The 13,215-nt window shown below is 41.0% G+C and overlaps 1 long non-coding RNA gene across 1 annotated transcript in view; it reads right to left on the minus strand.

Annotated features, from left to right (window-relative positions):
* Positions 1–3,867: 3,867 nt before the first annotated feature.
* LOC149314496 (uncharacterized) overlaps positions 3,868–13,215 on the minus strand; it is a 198,510-nt gene continuing 189,162 nt past the window's right edge. The window contains exon 4 of the long non-coding RNA XR_016280929.1: positions 3,868–4,590. This is a non-coding gene — a long non-coding RNA (uncharacterized LOC149314496). The remainder of the gene's footprint in view (positions 4,591–13,215) is intronic.

The following is a 13,215-nucleotide window of genomic DNA, read 5'->3' on the forward strand; positions in this document are numbered from 1 at the left end:
TCTCACAGAACTACAAATCCAAGAATTCCATAGCATTGTGCCATGGCAGTAAGAACAGTATCAAACTGCATTATTTCTGAGATAATAATCAAGACCGTCAAAGAGTTCAAACACTGATCAATATGGAGGCTGCAGCTAAGAAATCAGACATCTAGGAATGGAAAAAGCAACCATGAAACAGCTAGAAAAGATCCTATGGAGTAAAGATATACAACTGAGCACTAAAGTTAGAATTGTCCATGCCTTTGTATTCCCCATCACCAGTGAAGAAAACAGATAAGAAGACAATCAATTCATTTGAGATGTAGTGCTGGGGAAGAGTGTTAAGGATACCGTGGACATCCAAAAAGACAAATGTAGGTGTCCTAGAACAGATCAAGCCTGAAATCTCCCTGGAAGCCAATCAAACTGAGACTGTAGTACTCTGGCCACAAGAAGACATGACTCATTAGAAAAGGCAATAATAGTAGGAAAGATGGAGGAAAGCAGAAAGAGAGGAAGATCCCATGCTAGATGGATAGTCTTAATTAGGGAGATCATAGGTCTGAATCTGCAGGACCTGAGTAGATCAGTGAAGGACAGGAGACATCTTGGAGACATCTCATCCACAGAATCACCATTAGTTGGGGCCAAGGTGAGGGCAGATAACAACAAAACAACAATAATGCTTATTAGTTTCATTAGTTTCTATCCAGGAATGATGTCTATTCCTTTCTTGCCCAAACCGAGAAGCTAGTCATTTAATGGAAAGTAGCACATTGCTATATTGCCCTCTCAAATATCTCAAAAATATGCTGCTGTTCTGCAGATTTTCCACAGGAATTTGCCATGGTACTTCCCATCATTGAAAAGTGCTCCTTCTGAGCTGTGCCAAATATTCCTTCATAGCTCCTTAACATACAATAGCTCCCTGAAAGGCCTAGAAAGACCACTGACTGTTTTGATAAACAGGTAAATGGAGCGGGGCAGCCTGTCAATCTAGGTGCACATTAGGAAAGGAAAAAGAGCAAATCTTTACAGGAAGAATTCATTCTATCCATTTGAAAATGAAATCTGTATAAAAATGCAAATATCGTTCTGACGTAGCCTTTGAGAAAGCCATTCCCCCAATGAAACACAAATAATGTGATGAATAAAAAGCTTGGTACTGTGTGATATTTTTAAATTTTTAATGCTGGGGGGGGGGGGCAGATGATCACACAGTAAGGGGAATGTAACCTGTTCTTCGTACAACATGGGCGATCCTGGGAAAAACTCAGATGTGCTTAGTACTTGCTTCAAAATGTGATTCAAAAAAGAAAAACTTGAACTGAAAAGGTCCATGTGAAAAGGTTACTATCTCCACCCCAGCTTGGCCAGATCTTCCTGGCCTTCCTATTTTCAGCCTAAATATAATGTACGTAATGACAACATATTCAAGGGTAGCCTTGCTGGCCATACAGGGCCAGATACACCCTGGTTTCTAAGAGAAGGTACTTTACTGTTGCTAGTAGAATTTAAATTTTACTGTCCTTTTTATAAGTCCTCCACATAACCAGGAAGGCACTGGCCTCTGCTTGTATTGAGATCTTTCCAAGCCAACTGAATTACAGCAGAGATAACATCTGATACAAAATGTTGGCCTGTAACCCCAACACAGTCACTCCCCCATCTCCTGTGTGATATCTTAAACATCTTTCATGTAAAGCCAGTGGAGCTTCAAAGCTTGCTTGATGTATTTTGTATATTTTGCTTGACCAAAAAATGTATCATTCTTTTGTGGATTGGGGGGGGGGGGTTGGGGGGGTTATGCAGCAACAACAAATTGAACAACATATGGCTTGGTTCTGTTCTGCTCCTCTGCAATGGTTAGTAAAATTATAATATGAAAGGTGGTCAAGGCAGGAATTACTGAAACAAATGTAAAGAGAGAGAGAAAGAGAGAATTTTGTGAATATAAAGAGGAAAGCCAAAAGGAAAGCTATGCTGCTGACCATCCCATAAGAATCAAAGAAACTTACCCCAAAGAGAATTCTAGTCTTCAGTGCTTGAGGCCTAGAGAAAGAGCCACAAGATCTGAAATGAACATGCTTGATATTTGTTGTCAATCACTGTTCCTTCACAGTTCACACTGGCCTTTACTCATTACATCTGTGAGAATACTGTTCAGCCTGCCGAATATGGCTACTGAAAGACACACATTGTACTCAATCCCACATCAGCTTCAATCCTGGTCACTGTCAGTCTCTTCCACATTTTCTCTTCTCATGTAGGAATTTACACACACTAGTGAATTAAACATTCACGAGGGGGGGGGTGTTGCAGAAGAGAGGAAGAACCAGGGCAAAGGAAAATATTGTTGGTTTGTGCCTACAAGTCAGTTTCAGCTTATGGAATCCTCTATGTTGGGGTTTTCTTGGCAAAATTTATTTTGGAGTTTGCCATTGTCTTCCTCTGAGGCTAAGATAGTGCAACTTGCCAAGGGCACCTAGTGGGATTGTATGACTTAGCGAAGGCTCTAACTCTGGTGCAGTAAAGAGGCGCCTCTCCAGTGCCTCTATTTGCTCCACAGGAGTGCCTCAGTAAACAAATTGCAGGGCGCTGCTGCGGAGCAAAAAAGGAGCACCCGGAAGCAGTTCCTTTTTGCAGCACTGCTGCGATGCCACAAAGCACCAGAGCTGGTGTGGTGACATCCCAGCTGCACTGCCCCATCCGGAAGCGGCACAGCTGCAATGTCACTGTTACGCACCCTGTCTGGTGGGCACACTGCAGTTGCGGTGCCCTCATCACGTGCAAGGGTTGCCGGGCGTATGGGCACTCCACCCACCAGGCAACCCTCGCACGTGACGAGGGCACCGCAAAGGCCCGTCTGTCCCGAGCCTCTGATCTCACAGAGTCCTAGTCCAATACCCAAACCACTGATTATAGATTACTGGGACTTTATTAAGGAAGGCATACTGAATACTAAAATGGAGACAGTGATGTAAGTGACTAAATGCCAGATTTTGTAAGAGGAAACCTGAGTTCAAATATCAGCTCAGCCATTACAATTCCCTTCATTCCTAATGCCAAAGGTGGGCACCTGTGGAGGGAGCAGCAGCACTTTCCCCACTGTGCTTCCAAACTTATTTCTTTCACAGCCTTTTCCAGAGTGCAAGAATTTGCAGAAATATGGCTGATTTTCAGGGTTTGTTTGGTTTGGGAGATTTAGGAGAAGTGGGGGTCCAAGGGAGTCAAACTACCATCGTTTTGTGGCAGTTTGAGAAAGGTTTTTAATATTTTCCTGCTGAATTTTTAAAAAGACCTATTTTAGTTGGGCTTATTTTTGATCACTTTTATGAACATTTTCACAAGCAATTATCCAACATCATTGTCCCAAGTGTATTCAGAGCCAAAAATGTCTGTTCTTTATGTAGTTTAGAAACTGATCAATTGATTAAAAAAAAGACAGTCCAATCAAGATCTATAGAACTTATTTAAGTATAGAACTGCAGCCCGAGTCAGCTTCATTTATTTTACATGGCTTTTGAGAAGATACAGGTAGGGCTGCTTAAGGAATTGGTTCTTCTTGAATTCTGTTACAGGTTGACTTGATCTAGGTCTCCTAAATTAATGTACAGATGGAAATGGCTATTGCACCCATTCTGGAATAATTTTTTATACCCCAAAATGAATCCAAAAATCTCTTCCAAGGCATCAAATACAGTTGAGATGATTTGAGTTGGCTGTCCTATTGCTTTCCCTTCACAAAATCAATTTTATAAATATCTTGACAGGTGATTCTTCAATACCATTGCCCCAGGTTTATTCAGAGCCCCAAACAATTGCTATTTATGTTGTTTAGAAATGGAATAAACATGTAGAACTGGTTCTGGAGAAATGTTTATTTTGAAAACCACTTTGCTATTATTCCACAGATAAATGTTTCTACAGAATTTTGTCTTAGCCTCCTGAAAGAGAGCACTTGGGAATCTGCCCAAGGTTAAATGTCAAAGGTTGGGAAGGAGAAGGAGAATAAAAGCTACATTTTCAATTTCTTTGGCTGGACATTTTTCCACATTAAGAATTACAACCCTTTATCAAGAAGAAATCCTGGTTTAATGAGCATCAAAATAATAATAATAATAATAATAATAATAATGTTTTATTTATATGCCGCCTTTCCCAGAGGATCAAAGTGTCTCACAACATTAGATAAAACATAACATACAATTAAAATACATCCCATTGATTACCTCCTCCTCCAACCTTACCACACTAAAATATTATTAAACAATCAACAATTAAAATTGAAACAATTAAACATTTAAAATAGGTTAATAGTCAAGCCAGTTGGAGACAAAGGCAAAGGGATGGGAAGTTTGGGTGTTCCTTGTGACGTTCTGTATCCATGGAAGACTGGGTGGATCATTCAGGGAAGGCTTGCTGGAAGAGATCCATCTTGAGAGCCCTTTTGAAGCAGTCAAGATTCTTGGTGTTCCAGATCTCCTCTGACAGGCCATTTCATAATTTGGGAGCAGAGGATGAGAAGGCCCTCTAGGTAATCATCATCAACCTGGTCTTTGTTGGTTGGCTGAAGAAAGTTTTTCCAAGAGGACCTCATGCAAGCACCTGTTTTAGAGGTAAAACAGTGAAAAATATTTACTTGTTTGAATGTCATTTCATATTTTTTAATAGTTTTTAATGGGGTTTTGGGCTATGTGACCGTGTTCTACAAAAGTTTATTCCTGATGTTTCTCCAGCGGGGTAGGCAGAAATCGATCGCAAAAGATCCCTCATCCCCACTTCAAACAAGATTTACCTTACTCCAGGGTAAGCGTGTTTTTTGTTGTTGTTTTTTTGCATGATTCTTGTTCCCGTTTGTGCTCCAGGTGTCAATCATTTGACAGCAGGACTGGAGGAGAAAGGGAGGGAGGGAGGGAGAAAGAAGTCCCCAAGTTGGGGATGGAGGAGGGGGAAGAAGGCCTGGGAGGAGGGGATTTCTGGGAGCAGGGAGGGACAGAACCGGAGGACTCTGGCAAAGGCAAGGCAAATGGGGGACTTCTGGGGCATCCTGGGAAGGGAGAGAAACAGGGGACTTCTGGGAGCAGGGAGGGACAGAACCGGAGGACTCTGGCAAAGGCAAGGCAAATGGGGGACTTCTGGGAAGTCCTGGTAAGGGAGAGTAACAGGGGACTTCTGGGAGCAGGGAAGGACAGAAACGGAGGACTCTGGCAAAGGCAAGGCAAATGGGGGACTTCTGGGACATCCTGAGAAGGAAGAGAAACAGGGGACTTCTGGGGCATCCTGGGAAGGGAGAAACGGAGGTTAATGTTTTTTTTTTAATTAAACTGAGTGCATATGTGATTGATTGCTTTAGCAATTACATACCTTTGCAAGTAGTTGCAAAAGCGATCAATTGAATATGCACTCAGTTTAATTTTTCTTTTAAAAAAACCAAGTACAATGGCAGCACTGACAGGGGGGAGAAATGGTAGCTCTGTCATAAACTAAGGAGGGATGGTAAACACCCCTCTGCCATTGATCCCTCCCCTCCTGAATGCTACGATTCCAGTCTGTCATTCCCACCTATTTGACTCGCTTCAGGATCGATTCCTGTGAAAAGAACAGCAAAAAACGCAGTATCAAGTAACCCCAGGTTATTTGTGTTTGCCCGCTTCTTTCCTCCTGGAATTGATCCAATGAGGATCAGAAGTGGGTTCAAATGGGAACGAGAGCAGTTTGGCTTGAATCCTGCTTTGGAGCAAACTGCAATGGGAATGAGATGACAGACATTTTTTAGAAAATGGTCTCTCAGCATTGTTGTTGAATTCAAGACAATTTACAGATATTCTTTGCATGCATATTATTGATAGAAGGAGGAAGATGATATTGGGACTCCAGCAGGTATAATTGGTCAGTACTTTCTGTTCAGATGTGTCAAGTCATGGTGTAGTTATTTGTTATTATTATTAAAAAAATTATCCTACTAGCTTTTTATCAGTGGCTTAGGAGATTGTGTATGCATGTAACAATTATTATTTGCTGGTTAGAATTCTTTCTGCTTGCTTAACTATGTTGGCATAATTATACAAGTGGAAAAGCTATGGTAGTGAGGTGATTAGAAGAAAAATGGCCATGGAACTGAAATGACAGAGCCAGGCAACAGTGTAAGCTCTCCATCACATGAGGTAAACCTTTTGGGTCCCAAACTAGTCAGAAGCTGTCAGGAAAGCTTTAACTTCTGACAGAGATGTCTTTTACTTCTTCCAAGGCTTTGCTGTTGGAAGAATCGTAGAATATAGCAAAGCCTTGGTTGAAAATGGATTTGCACGAAGCTGAGTCAGTCCTCCATTGCTGTAACCTGACACAATTTTTAAGAATGTTAAAAGGATTCAAAATAATGCAACAAAATCAAATTAGAAATCACAATTCTAATGATGGGTAGGAGTAGAGGGTAGAGTAGGCAGGGACTCAGATTAGGTATATCGGAGATAATATGTTAACATATAATCTAAAGTGATCTGTTGATTTATAAAATATTTATAATAAGAAACAACAATCAGAAGCTTATAGGATCATGATTTTAACCATTTTGTTTATGTCTCATGATTGTTTAATAAAATGTGTTTCTACAACATGGCCTGTTTGTCAAGTCAATGTCTTCCTTTGTCAGAACAGCTAAGGAAGAAATAGTTTGCAGCAGATTACCACTAAGACATAGAAAGGTAAACTATGTTATTTTGGAAAGTATATTCTTGATCCTGAGGACCAAACTCCAGTGGAGAGAGTACAACAACAAAACTTGTCTTCTGTCTCTTCCTGTAAGTGCATTTCCTATTTTATGCAGAATGGAGAGGTCACAAACTCAACAGGACAAGCTGAGTTAGTGAGAATTAATCCCCTGAAAATGAAGGACAAATTCTTTAATTGAAAGTCTATCTTTGAAGAAAAGAAATCCAGATAATTCTGTTTTTCTGTTACCACTTCGTTTTTTAGAGGTTTGCTTCAGTGATTGCCTCCTTGACATGGGTCATTTTCTAAGGATTAATAACTAGATAAAATTAACACCCTCAGGTATAGCCCCAGGCTAGAAGATTCTCTTATCCCACCAAATGTCCCATACTGTTATAGCTGCTGTTTAATTAGACCTCTAATATGTGTTTCTGCTGCAAAAAAGATCTTAGGCAAGATGAAATAGAGCAAGGAAGCGGGTTCCCAGGCTGATGACGGATTGGTACTATTCCAAATTAAATAAATAACCCCCACCAAATATTATTTTCTAATCGGATTGTAGGCCTTATTTTTAAAATAAATATGCAAAATGTGATATGCTCTAAAGCACCTCCAGTGGGCAGGTGGCCATTGTGCCTACTGAACGAATAGGAGCTGATTTCCCATGATATAAGTTGTGTCGAAATGTGTCATCATTATACTGAAGAACAGAATTGGATCCAAAGGAGATATGCCAGAAAACTTTTTCAGTGTATATGAAGTCAGATTTTATTAATATCTATCCAGGCCATTGTTACATATCACTGGAAACACAATATTGAAAGTTTATATCATCACTTAGGGCCAGTTCAGACATGCATTCACAAAATTTGAAGTTTCACTGTATAATCATTCAATGCTGGATGGCAGGCAACAGGTGTGTGAGCTAACTTTCCTGCAAGTGCCAGGTGTAGCGGGATGCTGATCTGCTGTAGAAGTTCTGCCTGCGGTGACTAATTTATCATGGGGTCATTTTCACATAGAAAGAATCACTGGGTGTGGCACTGCTGCCACCAGCAAATGGTAAATAAACATATGTGAACCAACTCATTGTTTCTCTGTGTTTGCTGCCAATCTGATGCTACAGGCACCGGTGGATGCAGAAGTTCCACTACACATAATTACTTTGCCTGCTGTGTGAAGAGATATTTGAAAGGGGCAGCTCTGTATTTGGAACTGTACACAACTGTCCCCTTGCGATGCGACAGCTAAAAAGACCAATGTGATTTTAGGCTGCATCAATAGAAGTATAGTCTCTAGATTAAGGGAAGTAATTGTGTCACTCTATTCTGCTTTGGTCAGGCCCCCACTTGGAATACTGTGTCCAGGTCTGGGCACCACAATTCAAAAAGGTTGATGAAAATTGGAGCGTGTCCAAAATGGTGAAGGGTCTTGAAACCATGCCCTGTGAAGAGAGATCTAGGGAGTTGGGCATGTTTAGCCTGGAGAAGAGAAGGTTAAGAGGTGATATGACAGCCCTGTTTAAATATTTGAAGGGATATCATATTGAGGAGGGAGCAAGCTTGTTTTCTGCTGCTCCGGAGAACAGGACCCACAAGAATGGATGCAAGCTACAGGAAAAGAGATTTCATCTAAATCTCAGAAGGAATTTATTGACAGTAAGAGCTGTTCAACAGTGGAACACACTCCCTTGGAGAGTGATGGAGTCTCCCTCCTTGGAAGTTTATAAACAGAGGCTGGATGACCATCTGTCAGGTATGCTTTGCTTGAGAGTTCCTGCAGTTTGAGAGTTGGGAGCATATCTCACGGGGATCCAGGAACACAAATGGCACGGGACAAAAGGAGGCATGATGGGAATGGAACAGGGTTATTACCCATTTTATCACACGTCTCCCAGAGGCCAATATTCAGGAACTGTTCAGAACAGTTCCTGAATATTGGCCTCTCTGGCATGGATTTAGAATGGAACGGGGACTTCTGGCAGCATCGGAAGCATTCTGGCGGCAATAAAATGGGTAATAACTCTGTTCCATTCTCATCATGCCCCCTTTCGTCTCGTGCCATTTGCGTTCCTGGAGTCCAGTGTGATAAGCTCCTTGGACTGGATGACCCTTGTGGTCTCTTCCAACACTGAGATTCTGTGATTCTATGATTCTAAGTGAAATGCCTGTTTGTTTTTGAGCTGTGTAGATCTTTAGACAGTCTGGAAACACCATATTCAGAATTTATAGATCCCAGGAGATTTAGCTACATGATAATCCTAAATATAAACAAACAAACAAACAAACTGCCTGAATCAGTTGATAGAATGAACATCCCTACTATGATGCTGAATGAGGTGGTTATCTTGTTGGTAATTGTCTTCAAGTTGACTTTAGCTTATGGCAACCCGATGAATGAGAGACCCTCAGATCATCCTTTCACCAACCACTCTGCTCAGCTATTGCAGATTTATGGCCATGGAATCCCTGATTGAATATATCCAACTGGAATGGTCTTCCTCTTTTCTTATTGCCCTCAACTTTACCAAGTTGGTATTTTTAGAAGTCCACAATATTTGGAGAACTCTTCTCCAGCACCATATCTCAGATGTATGTAGGGATTTTTTCCTATCAGCTTTCCTCAATGTCCATTTTCCCCAACCAAACACAGAAATGGGAAATATGATGGTGAAGACTATCCTAACTTTAGCCTTTGATATGCCTTTATATTTCAGGATCTTAGCTATAGGCTTCATGGCCACCCTTCATAGTCTTCTTCTGATTTCTTGACTACATTCTCAGTTCTGATTAATGACTGAGCCAAAGTATAGAAAACGTTGAACTATTACAGTGTCTTCATCATCTGCCTTAAAGTTATGTAAATAATCTGTGGTCATTATGTTTTTTAAAAAATGTTCAAATGTAAACCTGTTTTGCACTTTCTTCCTTGACATTCTTTAGTAATTGTTCCAAGTCTTTGTTGTTCTCAGCTAGTAGAATGGTGTCATTTGCATATCTTAAATTGTTGGTGTTCCTTTCTCCAAGTCTAATCTTTCTTTAGATTTGATATGGTCAATGTACAAGTTGAATGAATAAGGGTGACAAAATGCAGCCCTGTCTGACCCCATTGTCAGTTTAGAAACCATTTTGTTTCTCCATATTCTATCCTGACAGAAGCCTGTTGTTGTGAATACAATTTAGGCACCAGAGCAATCAAATGTTGTGGCACACCCATTTTTGCATGATCTATACACTGTCCAGCTTTCTTAACCATATATGGAAAATGTGAAATATCCTAACTTTACTATTTAAAGATATATCTTTACACTTCAGGATCTGGTCTAGTTCCTTCATAGCTGCTCTTCCAAGTCCTAATCTTCCAATTTCTTCATTGCCATTTCCACTCAGATTGATTATGAGTCCAGGTATGGAAAATTATGAACTATTTCAATCTCATCATTGTCTACTTTAAAATTATGAAGATGACCTGTGGTCATAATTCCCCCCCCCCCCCCGCCACCCCTAAACATGTCTTTGCACTTTCTACATTGACCTTCTTCAATAATCTGTGTTGCTGATCTTTTCTGCTAACATCATCATCATCATCATCATCATCATCATCATCATTAACCTTTATTTATAAAGTGCTGTAAATTTACACAGCGCTGTACATACAATCTTTTTAATTGGACGGTTCCCTGCCCTCAGGCTTACAATCTAAAAAAACAACAACATTATGGTGTTATCTGCATATCTTAGATTGTTGATATTCCTTCCTCCTTTTTTCATTCCTCTCTCCTTCGAGTACAATCCTGCTTTTCCTATGATGTTCTCGGTATACAAATCCCCTTGCCAATTGGAAACCATGCCTTTCCTTTATGTTCTGTCCTAACAGTAGCCTCTTCTCCTGAGTACAGATTACACATCAGGACTAACAAATGTTGTGGCACACCCATTTCTCTAAGATGGTGTTCTCACTAGGTGAAACCCCGCGTTCTGAATCGAATCCAAGGAGTGGCGTTCCTATTAGGATCCGATTTAAACCTAGAACGGTTCTAGAGCAACCCGCAATCGTCTCCACTACAAATCGAATTGTAGAGCGGAATAAAATTTTGATTCGAGTTTTCCTCATTTAACACGTGTTAAAAAAACACTAGGGTCCGACCTACGTTTTTCCATTGATTCGATTTAGGAACCGGAGCATTTAAATAGGAACGACAGCCTTTGAAAGCGTTAGATGAATGGGAGGAGCGGAGTGCGATGGGGCTGTCCTTGGGGGAGTTGCCCTTTCTGTCCCCATCTGTCTGGCTGTCGCCATTTTTGCTTCCCTCACCCCTTTGTCCGCTGTGGTCTTTCAATAAGAGAAAGGATTATTTTTATTTTTTATTTTTATGGTTTACAGGCGCTTAGTCTCTTCAGCGCTTTAAACACCTGAAGTCCCGGCTGCTCAAGCGCCTGCATCTGCCAAAGGAGTACAAGGCTTCCCCCGGTGGATTGCAACTTCCCCTCTGTGTGGGGAGAGCCCATTTCTAACGGAGGAGAGGCAGGGAAGGGATGGCTCCTCGCGAGGAGACAAGGCTCCTCGCGAGGAGGCATCTGATCTCGCCCAGGCAAGGAAGGGCTCTGATCAATGGGGGGGGGGGGGGGATAGAGCCTTTCTCCCTCCATTTCTCAAATGGAATCTGCCTTCTCCTCCAACCCTGGAAAGAGAATCTTTGGGAAGAGTGCTCCCTCCCTGCTTTTCCAGCAGCCTCCTTCTTCATTGATCTCTGGGCTCTCTGAAGGGATTCTCCCATAGTTCCTCTGGAAAGAGCTTCGCTTTTTGCCAGAAGCCTCCTCCTTCATTGATCTCTGGGCTCTCTGAAGGGATTTTCCCTGGCTGTCTTGGGAGAAAGGATGCTGCCCTCCAAAACCTATCCCATAGTTCCTCTGGAAAGAGCTTCGTTTTTTGCCAGAAGCCTCCTCCTTCATTGATCTCTGGGCTCTCTGAAGGGATTCTCCCTGGCTGTCTTGGGAGAAAGGATGCTGCCCTCCAAAACCTATCCCATAGTTCCTCTGGAAAGAGCTTCGCTTTTTGCCAGAAGCCTCCTCCTTCATTATCTCTGTGCTCTCTGAAGGGATTTTCCCTGGCTGTCTTGGGAGAAAGGATGCTGCCCTCCAAAACCTATCCCATAGTTCCTCTGGAAAGAGCTTCGCTTTTTGCCAGAAGCCTCCTCCTTCATTGATCTCTGGGCTCTCTGAAGGGATTCTCCCTGGCTGTCAATGAAATGGAAACGATGCCAAAAGATAAATCGCTTCCAAATATTCCGGATTAACGTTACGTCATTCTGACGTACTATTGATTGACAGCTCCAAATAAGGTATGGAGGAGAAGAATCGCTTTATTTAAACACCGATTTCATGCCAAGTAGGAACGCTTGCAGGTAAAAACTTCGATTTAAACAAACAGATGGGAACGATGAACAAAGCGAATCGGATAGTGGGATAAGAACAGTGTTATTTTGAATCGATTTTATTAAAAACGTTGTATTTTAAATCGTTTCAAATCTTAAGTGGGAACAACCCGTAAGAGCAAGCCATAGTGTTTCATGATCCATAGAATCAAATGCTTTGCTATAGTCTATAAGGCTTCTTTTGAAATTCCTTAGTACATCCCATTATCCAGCATAAGAAAAAGCTAGGAGGCAGTGACTGAAGGAGCGAACTGTATACTAAATGGCTTATGCTCCCTAAGCCAACCTTCTTCTTTCAGATGTGATGAAAGTTGCTGTCCTATCACTGTTACTGAAAAAAAATTCAATGCACCAGTTCAGTTGGCATTTCTACATGGAGTGGAAAGGACACTATCTTGGTCTTTGCCTCAGGCAGCAAAATGTTTTGGAGAAGCCTTAAATGATGTAAATAAAATTGTTTTGAACTCACATGATGTTTTGTGATAAATTGTGAAACTTAACTTTTTCCTCCCTCACAGTCTTGTTCCATGTTTTAACTTCGGTCTCATCCAAATTTCTGTAATCACAGTGGTTGTGTTAAAATGTAACATTATCTGAAATGAGTCCTGGTTTTATCAGGAGATGATAATGGCAAGCAGAATTCCATGCCAAGCACTTTTATGACTTGTTTTCTAGCAGTGAGTGCTTTTCTAATGATGGTATGATGTTGATCAGGCAGGGGGCAGGGACAACTAGCAGTTGTTTTCTGTAAGTTTAAATTCTTTCAAGTTCTTGGCCATTTCTCCTACTATAATTTTAGAGGTAGAAAAACAACCAATATATCTGAAGAAGGTTTAATTGTTATAATCTTGAAGCAAGGCTTTTGGGATTTTGTTTTGCTTTGTTTTTTGTTTTGTTATTATTATTTGAGTAGCTACCCTCTTTATTCAACATTTGAATACTGTTGACTTTTTCAGTATGGAGATAAATTCTTCATGCCCCTGGCTATGTCTTCCAACTGTAACTACTCTACAGCTAATGATCTGTTTTAATAGTCTTTTTTTATGACCTCGATATGCCAGACAACAAATTGTTATCTGGCGATGGTA

The sequence above is a fragment of the Sceloporus occidentalis genome, unplaced genomic scaffold (genome assembly GCF_023333645.1).
Source record: "Sceloporus occidentalis isolate IW3139 unplaced genomic scaffold, rSceOcc1.0.p SCAF_4, whole genome shotgun sequence".
Taxonomy (NCBI): domain Eukaryota; kingdom Metazoa; phylum Chordata; class Lepidosauria; order Squamata; family Phrynosomatidae; genus Sceloporus; species Sceloporus occidentalis.